Raw genomic sequence first — 11514 nt, 5'->3', positions numbered from 1 at the left:
GGGGGGAGGGGCGGGGTTGAGAATGGGCTGTGGAGGGGTCTGGCTGCAAAGTGGAGGGGGCAGCTGTCCAGGGCCACAACCCTAGAGAGAGAGAGCAGTGGCAGGAGGTGCGGGGCGGGGTGGGGTAGAGGGGGGTTCAGGGGTGCGGAGGTTTGGGAGCAGCTGTCCAGCCACCCCCTGTCTGGCCTCCGTCCCTCCAGCCCCCAGGGACCCCTCGCTGCAACAGTGGGTGTGGCTCGATACGGTCCACCGGTCCACCTGCGGCCGGGATTCAGGACAGGGCGAGGGCTGCAGCAGGGGACACCGCAGGGCGGGGGGCGCTCCTGAGACCGGCGAGGACGGCGGTGCCCCGCGGGGCTCGCCCTGCGCAGGTGGGGCGCCCTTCTCCGCTCTCATTCCTGCCACGGCGCTGCCCCCGACGGCGCCCGCTCGCGTCCGATCCGGCTCCCGGACTCCGGAGCTCGCGCGCTCACGCCCACCTGCTCGGGTGCGCACCTGTGCGCGCGCGCGGCGGAGACGGGCATCCTCGCGGGCGCTGCGCACCGCCCAGTCCACAGACCTCCCTGCCCGGGACCTGGCGCAGGAGCGCGGGCGGTGGGCGAGCGGCCTCTGCTGCCACCTTGTGGCCGTGCCCCAGAAGGCAGCATGTGGGATGCGGAGCCTTACCTGGCTCCCTCTGCACCCACCTGGTCCTCCGGGCGCGTTGGAAACTCAGCTTCCGGGGTGCCTGGCCCACTCCAAACACCTGCTTTCGACCCCTCAGGTACTGTGGGTAATCGGGAGCCCTGGAAAAGATCAGCGCGAAGGTCGGGATCTTCCTACTACCTGCTACCCCTTTCAACCCCAGGCATACCCCACCCAGCTCCCCCACCCGCCTCTCCACCGGGGCTCCGGGACCTCGGGTCCCCCATGAATGGAGAACAGGGAGGAGGAGGAAGGGAGGTGACAGGAGCAGGTGGGCTGTGGGGTGGGGGCTGACTGGCCTCAGGAAGAGCAGAAGGAGCAGAAGTGGGATTTTCCTCCCTAAGCTTCTCTTGCTCAGTTTCCTCGTGTGTTTGTTTGTTTGTTTGTTTGCTTGTTTTTGTGTTTTGGTGGGAGAGGCACCTAACAATGTTCAGGGGTTCCTCCTGGCTCAGGATTACTCCTGGCGTTGCTTGGGGGACCGTATGGGATGCCAGGAATTGAACCCAGGTCGGCCGCGTGCAAGGCAAATGCCCTCCCTGCTGTATTATCCTTCCGGCCCAGTTTCCTCATGTTTTTCCTAGAAAGGAGAGGGATGTCGTTATATTTTTGTTTGAAAGGTGCCCCCAAGGTGAAAGTTCCGGCATGAAGGATGCACCAGGCCCCAAGGAAGGGAGTGCGGGGAGCAAAAGGCCAAACCTGGTTTTTCTGGCGCTGAGCCGTAGTAGTAACGAAACCTCTCCGGCAGAGAAGATACAGGGCAGAAGTGGAAGGAGGTCTCCGCCCGGTCTGCGTGTCCAGAGTCCCGCCTGCTTGCTGTTGGTTCTGCAGCCCCACCCTGCATCCTGAACGTGCTTTTCAGGACCTCCCCTTAGTCCCTGCTGAGACCAGCAGCCCACCGGGGCAGCTCCAGGCCTGGATCTAGCCAGCTCAGGTCCTGGTTCCTGGACACGGATTTGGTCCTGGTTCCTCTCCCGCCACGACTTCATGAAGCCTCTTAACGATCAAAGATCAGTTCTAGCTGCTTGGATCTTTGTCTTTATTTGGGTCAAGGGCCATGCCTGGCAGTGCTCAGAGCTTACTCACGGCCCTGTGCCCGGGGGTCACTCCTGGCACGGTGTGGGCTGGGGCTGGGGAACAGAGGTCGTGTTGGGGACAGACGGAACCCGGGGGACTACGTGCAAGGCGACCCCTTACCCCTGTGCTATGTCTCTGGCCCCTCAGCCGTTCCTCCTGCCCTTCTAACACCCCCCAGGCTGTCATCTCCCCATCCCTCCAGCACGGGTGGGTCTTACCATGTGCTTCCCGCTGCCTGCCCCGCCCCCACCTTCCCGGCATGGCCACCACCCGCTTTGTGAAGCCTCTTGGTGTTTTCCTTGGATTGATTCCGCGGGTTTGGTCAGTTTTGCCAGGCTCATACCTGGCCACACCCTCAGGGCCACGCCTGGTGTGGCGTGCGGGTGCGGGAGTGTTACCCGGGTGCTGGGCTGGACCTCCTGGGGTCCGGGCACGTGTTCCCCTCTCCCCTTCTGCTCCCTCCCACCGCACCTGCCCCCACCCCCGGCCCCCCACCCTTCCTAGGCTCCAGATTGGTTTTCCCTCCTCCTCCTCCGTCTGCTGAGGCCTCTGGGTCCTGGGGTGCAGTGAGGAGGGTCCCCTAGTCCCACAGCAGGAGGGAAAGGCCACGCCTGAACCTGTCCCACGGTCCTGTGAGGGCTCCCTGTGGTCGCAAACCCCCAATTTCTGCCTCTCCCTGGGGCACCTTCTCCTGTCCCCCCCAGTACCCCCATGCACCCCCAAGTTATCAACTATCTGCCTCTGAGGGGCGACACCTTCATTTCCTTCTGCTCTGCTTCAGCTTGGGGTTGCCAGGGAAGCTGGCAGGGCCTGGTGGGCCGGTCCCAGGCCAGGAATGGGGCCCCCGACCCGTCCTTCCTCAGCCACATGCTTCTTTGCACTGGAAACCTACGGTGGGGGAGGTTGTTTTGTTTTGGGGGCCTCATCTGGCAGTGCTCAGTCCTGGCTCAGTGCTCAGGGGCCACTCCTGGTGATGCTCAGGACTCAGTGCTCAGGGCTCAGTCCTGGCTGAGTGCTCAAGGGCCTCTCCTGGCAGTGCTTGGGGCTGAGTCCTGGCTCAGTGCTCAGGAGCCACTCCTGGTGATGCTCAGGAGTCAGTGCTCAGGGGTCACTCCTGGTGGTGCTCAAGGTTCAGTGCTCAGGGCTCAGTCCTGGATCAATGCTCAGGGGTCACTCCTGGCAATACTCAGGGCTCAGTCCTCAGGGCTCAGTCCTGGCTGAGTGCTCAAGGGCTTCTCCTGGCAGTGCTTGGGGCTGAGTCCTGGCTCAGTGCTCAGGGGCCACTTCTGGCAGTGCTCAGAGCTCAGTGCTCAGGGTTCAGACCTGGCTCTGTGCTCAGGGGCTGATCCTGGTGGTGTTCAGTGCTCAGTGCTCAGGGTTCAGTCCTGGTTCAATGCTCAGGGGCCGATCCTGGTAGTGCTTAGTGCTCAATGCTCAGGATTTGGTTCTGACTCAGTGCTCAGGGGCCACTCCTGGCAGGGTTCAGGATTCAGTGCTCAGGGCTCAGCCCTGGCTCAGTGCTCAGGGCCGCGTAGGGCCGGGCTGGGCCCATGCGTCCTGCTGGCACAGCTGTATTCGGCCCCCTGAGGGTCCCCCCAACCCTGAGACGGTTTTGCTTCTCCTGTGCTGTAAAATCCCAAACAGAACCTCGCGCTCCCTCTCCGAGAGCCAAGTATCCCCTCCACGGTGCCGCGGCCCCACCGCCCAGTTACGCTCTGTCACGTGCTCCCGCGGGTCCTGCCTCCCGAGCCCCGCTCCGCTCTCTCCCCTGCACTGCCTGGGACCCCGAGGCTGCCCGCAGGTTCCTGTGTCCCGCCTCTCCCACCTGCCCCAGGGCCCGCTCCTCTCCCCGGTCCTGCCTCGAGCCTCCCGGACCCTCGGGCAGGACTATCCGGGCTGTCCCCCGGGGCCCAGGGCTCAGGCCACACGCGCCCCCCGCAGGCCATGGCCGGACACTCCATCTGTGCTGGGGACACTGGGCAAAAAAGGGGGGTCCAAGGGGTCCCTGTGCACACCCTCGGCCCCACTCCAGCAGCGCCCCCTGCTGGGCAAAAGGGCTCACCACCCCCACCAGGGCAATTCTAGAACATTCTGGCCTGGCTCGTGCCCCTTGGCCTGTTGAGTGTGTCATGGGGGGGGAGTCTCAGAGCAGGGGGCAGAGGAGAACTCCTCCAGCCCCGCGCCCGTGCCCGTCCCCGAGTGGGCGGGGCCCTGGACCCCTCCCCGGGCTGCAGGAAGTGGGAGGCGGGAACCAGGAGCTCAAAACTGAACGCAGGGGGCTGGAGCGATAGCACAGGGGGTAGGGCGTTTGCCTTGCACGCGGCCGACGCGGGTTCGAATCCCAGCATCCCATATGGTCCCCTGAGCACTGCCAGGGGTAATTCCTGAGTGCATGAACCAGGAGTAACCCCTGTGCATCGCCGGGTGTGACCCAAAAACCAAAAAAAAAAAGAAAAAAAAAACTGAACGCAGGCTAGACGCCCCTCCTCCTGGCGCGCCTTAAAAATAAAAGCCCAGAGGGCCGGGCCATGGGTGTGTGTGTGTGTGTGTGTGTCCGGCCCTGGGTTCGACCCCAGCACTGCAGCAATGACATAAGGTAAAATCCCCAAGCCGGAGAGGTCGCACAGGCAGAAGAAGAGCCCGTGTCTGGGAGATTCAAGACCCCACGTTTGTCCTGGCACTGCACTGCCCCCTGAGCCACACTGCGGGGGGGGGGGGGGGCGGCCCCGAGGGTCCCCGGAGGCCTGCTGGGAGTGGCCTCTAAAAATAAAAAGGAATAAAATAAAGAGGCGGGAGGGGGACGACCCACGTAGCCTAAACTGCGTTGGACGTTTGGAAAGATCTAGGCCTCATCCATTTTTTTTTTCCTTCTAGACAGAAGCGCAATGCTCCTTGCCTCGTGGGAGCAGAACATAAAAATAATCACTGGCCACACCGACGGGGGAGGGGGTGCGGGTGGGGGAGCCCTGGAGGAGGAGGGGGGTGCAAGCAAGCAGCACCACCAGCTCCCCCCTCGCCCCCTCCACCCTCCGCCGAGTTGTTGCTGAACTGGTTTAAAAAAAGCTATTCCCAAACAGACTCCCCCCCGCGGCCTCGGAGCTGGTGTGGGAGCCCCCGAATGTATGTATTTGTGGAGTCGTAAGTAGGTCAGATATTTCTGTCGCTAATTATTACTTGTGAAAAAATATGTCGTGAGCTTGCCGCGGGGAGAGTATCGGCAGAGCATTGATCTTCGGAACCTGGATGGCTCCGCGCGGGCCGGAATCCCGAGAACTGTCAGCAGGGGCTGGGTGGGGGGGGCGGGCGGGGTGTGTGTGGGGTGTCCCACATCCCCAGCCCCCGTAGGCCAGCGGCAACAGGCCCAGCCGGAAGCAGGGGCACCTAAGTCCAGCACCCACCCCCCTACCCCCCACTGCCCTCTGCCCCCTCCCAAGTCTTCCATTTCCTGGTCAGTTTCTGATTTCTCCCTGGGTTGGGCCAAAGGGGGTGTCTGCAGGTCATTGTGGGGGTCTCTCCCAACTTGGGGAGTTTCTTGGCTCTTCTGGGAGGGAGAGACGGGTGAGCTGGTGTCTGCCTTGGTTGCGTGGGATTCGCTTTCCCTGGAGGGGGCCCGGGTGGGCCCGTTCCCGTGGTGTAACGATGGCGTGTGAGCTTTGGGGTGTGTGTGTTGTGGGGGGCGGGCAAGGTGGTCCCACTGAGGCCACTGGTCTCTCGCAGACCTACCACGGGGGGACCCCTTTGGGGCAAGTCTCAGATGGGGAGAGGAATTCTCCGAGGTGGCTGGAGAGGAAGAACCAGCTTCCCCCACCCCCATGTCCTAACCCAGTTCCTCAAGCTGGACTGGCGTGGTGGGGGGTGGGCAAAGAGCACGCCTACCCTCTGCCCCCCCCCCCCCCCCCGCCCCCAGCGATGTCAGGGCAAGACGCGGCTCTAATTAGTTCTCTCCTACAGGCTGGAGACGTGTCAGTGTTTAATGCAAAGTTATGCGGGAAATGCAAATAAGGAAGGAGCCATTCTCCTTGGCGCTGGCCCCAGCACCCCCCTGCCGGTCTCTGATCCAGAAGGTTCCGGGGCATCTCCTGGAGGCCCAGCTGGTGGGGGGGGCGGTGACAGGAACAGCTTTCCCCTGGGTCCCACTGGCTGGCAAGTTCCTTCAAGTTATCTGTGTTCAGAACGGAAATGCTTCTCCAAGCGGGCAGTGTGACCCCCTTCCCCCTCCTCCCCCACTCCCCGGCACCTGGGCAGGGACAGGAACGAGTGAGTCGAGCTGGCTTGGCTTCTGGGCCCTCGTCCCCTCCACCGCTGGTCTCAGTGAGCCCTGGGGTCCCGGGGGCCTTCTATCATTCACTCAAGTTTCTGGGAAGCCCCTCCCTCTCTTCTCTTTCTCTTTTTTGCTTTTTGGGTCACACCCGGCGAGGCACAGGGGTTACTCCTGGCTCTGCACTCAGGAATTACTCCTGGCAGTGCTCGGGGTAACGGGATGCTGGGAATTGAACCCGGGTCGGCTGCATGCAAGGCAAATGCCCTACCCCCCACTGTACTATCGTTTTGGCTCTCTCTCTCTCTCTCTCTCTCTCTCTCTCTCTCTCTCTCTCTCTCTCTCTCTCTCGCTCTCGCTCTCGCTCCTTTTTTTTTGGTTTTGGGGCCAGACCCAGTGGTGCTCAGGAGTCACTCCTGGCGGGCTCGGGGTCCATACAGGATGGCGGGGATCGAACTCGGGTCTGCCGGGTGCAAGGCAAGCGCCCTACCCGCTGGACTATTGCTCCAGTTCCCACAACTTCTCTCTCAGCCCAGGTCACTGCTGCGGAGGCCCGCGCCCTGCCCCCAGCCCCGTCCCCAGCCCCTCCAACAGAGGCCCGTGTGCGGTGTCTCGACCGTCTCCTAGCTCTCTAGCTTTGCACATGCCGTTCCCCAGTCCTGCCATGCCTTTCCCTCTTCCTCACATGCCTCCTTCTCTTCCTTCTAGCCGAGCCCGTGCGCACTCCAGCCCCCTCCCCGAGACCAGCGCCCCCTCCGCCCCCCCCCCGTCCTTCCCTGGAGGTGGGACCCCACTGTCCCCACCCCCACCTCACCGTGGCTCATCCATGTTGCTGCAAATCATCGTGGCAAAAAGAAAAAAAAAAACAAAAAACGAACAAGTCAAAGCAAATGCTTCTGATCTGACATTGGCGTTTAGAAGAATCGCGCGGGGGGATACGGCTGTGGGGAAAGAGCCCCCCACCATCCCCCTCCCTGTCTCCAGCTTGTGACTTTAGACTAAAAATAGTTATAGGGACACCAGGCTCCTCTAAGTCCCTAATATGAATTTTAATTTTTAATAACTTGAGAAATCAGTGAACTATACCTATGGGGAAACGATGAGGCATCAACCACATAAATGAAAGGGAAGTATGTGTTCACATTATCTAACTATATTAAGTGTGAATAATAATTAATTATAGATTCCACACGCGGCCGGGCTAAGAGAATTCAATGTGAAGGAACTCGGTGTCATTTATCACCCTCCCTCTCCCCCCCCGCTCCACCCCAGGCCATAACAGAAAAGGCAAGGGCCAAAGAATTTTCCATAATTTATGAGAATCATCGTCAGAGAGGAAAAATAATAACTCTCCTTAGGAGCATGATCGCATGATCACTCGGGGAGAGAGGCTCCCATGCATTTGTTAAGACCGCGGTCATCACCAGAACCCCCCCTGCCCCTCTCTCCTGCCCCCTTCCGCTCACTGTGGGGTACGGCAGGTGGACTGGTCAGACCTGAACTCAGCTCACAGCCAGACTCATCTTTCCGTGCGGCTGTGTGGCCTTGGCAAAGCTCTTCACCTCTCTGTGCCCTTCTTTCCCTCGGTATAAAATGGGGGCGCTATGGAGCCAGGAGGGAGGTTGGCTCAAAGGGCTGGAGTGCAGGTTTTCATCCCCCTCCCCTCCCCCCTCCCCGCTACCCTTCATGGTTCGTCAAGCACTGCCTGGAGAGACCTTCCCCCCACCCCCCCCCCCGCCAAGGAATAAGCCAGGGGTAGCTCCTGAGCACTGTTGGGCGTGGCCCCCAAAGCAAACCAACCCAAGAAAAAACGGTGATAAAGGCCCCATCGCAGGCTGGTAGGGGCATGAGGGAGTGACCAGTGAGCAGGGGCTGGGGCCAGGGGTTGTCCCCCTTCAGACCCACGAGTCTGCCTCCGGGCCGCCAGGAAGATTTGCTGACTGGGGCAAGGAGATGGGGTGGTGGTCTTTCTCCAAGGGGTGGAGCAGCTTCTCTGAGAGCTGAGGGGAGGGGGACAAGGGGGGGCGGCGGGACGTTCTGGCCTTCAGCTCCTGGGTGCCCGAGGCTGCACCCCGCCCCGTGTCTCTTCCCGGGACCCCGAGCCTGTGTGCTCAGGGGTCACGATTCCCCGAGGAGCCCCAGGATGCAAACGGGGGGCCAGCCAGACTTGGGGAGGGGGTGTGGCCTGGGAAGTGGGGTCCCCTGGGCAGGGGTCTCTGAGAGAAACTGACGCTGAGTCAGCCTCCCCCCAAACGCCACCCCAGAGGCCTGGAAGGTAGGAAGACACCCGGCAGTGACTCGGGAGGGAAGGGGAGAAGACTGCGGGGTCCCCTCCGGAAACGACACCAGGCTGAAGCCTCACTGCCGGCAGGAGGGTGTCCCCGGCGGCCGGTGCTCCCGCGTGGTGAGTGCGAGGCTCAGAGTCCAGTTCCAGCGGCCACCCCCCTCCCCGTGCCGGGGAACCCCGGGAACTACAACAGGGATGTGGGTCGGGGATGTGCGAGCCCCAGGAGCACTGCCCAGCAGGCAGGACCCCCGTGGCCCCCAGTCCTAGCGACCAGATAATGAGCGAATGGGGCGCGTTTTCTCTGAGGTCTCCTGGGCACGCGTGGCAGTGACCGCGACACACGGCTGGACACAGCTCGGCGTCAATTTCAACGGAGAACCAGAGAGTGAGATTTGTCCTGTTCCTCACACGCGTCCACACCCCTCAGCAGCCGAGCGGCCGTGCACAGGTGAGGCCAGCTGAGGGCGCTCTCGGGGCAGCGGGGACAGTCGGGCAGTCCTGGAGGGGGAGGAGGAGGAGGAGGAGGAGAACAACCCCCAAACCAAACGCACCCCAGGCCACGAGAACCCGAAGAGGGGGGGGTTTCAGGCTGCTCTCTTTGCCCTTTCTGATCTTGGGCTTTCGCCTTCCATGTGGCCGACCCGAGTTCGATTCCTCCACCCCTCTCGGAGAGCCCGGCAAGCTACCGAGAGTATCGAGCCCTCGTGGCAGAGCCTGGCAAGCTACCCGTGCGTATTGGATATGCTCAAAACAGTAACAATAAGTCTCTCAATGAGAGACGTTACTGGTTCCCGCTCGAACAAATCGATGAGCAACGGGATGACAGTGATGGTGACAGTGATCTTCTCGGAGAAGGAAAATAAAGGGGGCAGCTAGAGATGCCCACAGTGTCCAGGTGTCCCCGGGGCCAGCTCCATCTCTCTTCCCCTGCTGTGGCCCTGCATGGGGTTCGCTCTGCTGGGAGCCCGGGACCCCGAGAGGTTCGGGAAGGTGGAAACTCACCCCCATCTTTCTCCTGATGACCCAGCTCGGGCCCCGAGGAAACCTTGCCGGGGGCTGTAGCGACGGTGAAGCACGTGGGCATCTCGACTGGCATGAGGCCCGTGGGGGTGTGATCCCGACCCCCCCTCAGTCCCCAAGCTCACCAGGCGTGAACCCGAGTCCATCCTGAGCATCGCCAGGAACCCCCGTCAGGAACATCCACAGCAGAGCGGGGGGTGGCGGACCCCACAGCCCAGACCCTACCTGCAGGTCCCACCTCGGGGACAGAGCCCACAGTGGGTGGGCAGGTGGACGCCCCCCTCCCCACTCTGGAACCCGGAACCGAACAAACCCCAAGCAGAGGAGACTGTGGGTTGTCCTCTCCCCTCCCGCTTTGGGGGTCCGATGGATTGCTGGGGAGGAAGGAAGCACCCTTCTCTGTATTTTTGTCTGGGGGGCACACCTGGTGGTTCTCAGGGGCTCCTCCCAGCTTAAAGCTCAGGGGTCACCCCTGGCAGGCTTGGCGACCAGGCGGTGCTGGGGACCGAGTCCGGGGCTACCACAGGCAAAGCCCCTGCCCTCGTGCCAGTGCTCTGAGCCATCTCTGAGGCATCTGCTATTTTTTTTTTCTTTTTGGGTCACATCTGGCAATGCACAGGGGTTACTCCTGGCTCATGCACTCAGGAATCACCCCTGGCGGTGCTCAGGGGACCATATGGGATGCTGGGAATTGAACCTGGGTCGGTCTCGTGCAAGGCAAACGCCCTACCCGCTGTGCTATCTCTCCAGCCCCTGAGGCATCTGCTTTGGGGGGGGGGGGTGGCATTAGGTCCAGAAGGAACCAACCGGGGCTCGCCTTCCCGGGGGGGTGGGATCTGGAGGGGCACCGAGGAAGGCCGCTGGGTTCTGGGGTGCATGCAAATCAGCCGAGATGCCGAAGCACAGAAAAATAAGGCTGGGGGAAGGCTGGCTCCTGTGGCTGACGTCCACCTGGCTGACCACCAGGCTGGCAGGCTCGGACAGACACTCGCCTTCTCCTGCCAGGCCTTGGCATCGCGCCTCTCCTTCGGGCATACCCTTGAAGTCCTGCTGCCGAATCCCACACCGGGGTGACAAGGCACTTGCCCCTGAAGCCGGAGTGAGGATAGAAGCACCAAGCACTCAGGCCCGCCCCTCCTCGCCTCCCTCTGGCTAAGCACAGCGGGAGGAGCCCACGTGGCTGGACCTGGACGGGGAGGAGAGGCGGGCTCTGCCGATGCCCCCCCGCCCCCCCACTCCGCCTCCAGCCAGGGGCCTGCAGAGGGACGTGTTCTCCTGGTGAGGAAAAGAGACCCCTGGCCACCCCTCCGCAGGCTGGCGGCCAGCAGGCTGGCCACAGGCATCAGGGGCAGCCGGGGGCCCCGCGGAGTCGGGGTGATGCGACAGGACAATGGAGACCTCCTTGAGATGGTCCTGGTCTCGCTTTGTGGCCTTGGCAACCCGGACGTCCTCCTGAGTGCAGAGCCAGTAAGCCCTGAGCATCGCCGGGTGTGACCCCAAAAGCAAATAAATAAATAAATAAATAAATAAATAAATAAAACATTTTTTTCCCATTTCTCAAGCGATCCTGCCTGATCTTTCATGGGCTTTGGGCGGGAGTTCCCACCACACTCTCAGTGCAGAAATATGGAAACCCAGACCAGGAGCCCAGGCTGCCCCCAAACTCTGGTGCCCAGGGCCCTTAGGGTGTGGCCGCTGCCCCTCCGAGCCCCGTCTCAAACCCTGCTGGTCATCGACGTCCCCCCCCCCCCGCTGCCCAGCTGGTGAAGAAAGACTGGATGCCCGACCTCCAGTTGCTGGTCTGTGAGGCAGGTGGGTGTGAAGGGCCGACGCGTCCTTACCTGTGGCGCTCCCGTCCCAGCGCTCAGCGCTGGGCAGCCCCCTCCCCAACCCCTGCCGCTCCGCAGCCCCTTGTTGCTGCGTTGTTGCTCCGTCCTTGTGTTCTTGCGTGATCACACATTCAGGATACCCCCGTCTCCTGCCTTGGGTGCAGAGGAGGCAGACGGAGTCCTTCTAAGACAAAGTGTCACGGGGCGGCTGGTGTGCCCGTGAGAGCACCCAGTGAACGCACTCGAGGCTCCCGCACCCAAAGCCCGTGTTCTGGCCCTTGGAACCCTCCCCCCGGCCCCAAGTGCCCACGCTCACTCTGTGTGTGTGTGTGTGTGTGTGTGTGGCAAGCCCTGCTGCTGTG

The 11514-nt window shown here is 62.1% G+C and overlaps 1 long non-coding RNA gene across 1 annotated transcript; it reads left to right on the top strand.

The window, feature by feature from the left end:
- The first annotated feature begins 666 nt into the window (after positions 1-666).
- Positions 667-10442, top strand: LOC129404899 (uncharacterized). Its single transcript, XR_008630240.1, has 3 exons — positions 667-763; positions 8610-8751; positions 10329-10442. It is a non-coding gene; the product is annotated as an uncharacterized LOC129404899 (long non-coding RNA).
- The last annotated feature ends 1072 nt before the right edge of the window (positions 10443-11514 follow it).

This window comes from Sorex araneus, chromosome 1 (assembly GCF_027595985.1).
Source record: "Sorex araneus isolate mSorAra2 chromosome 1, mSorAra2.pri, whole genome shotgun sequence".
NCBI lineage: Eukaryota > Metazoa > Chordata > Mammalia > Eulipotyphla > Soricidae > Sorex > Sorex araneus.
Note: the sequence above shows the minus strand (reverse complement) of the source record. Positions and strands in the feature narration are given on the sequence as shown.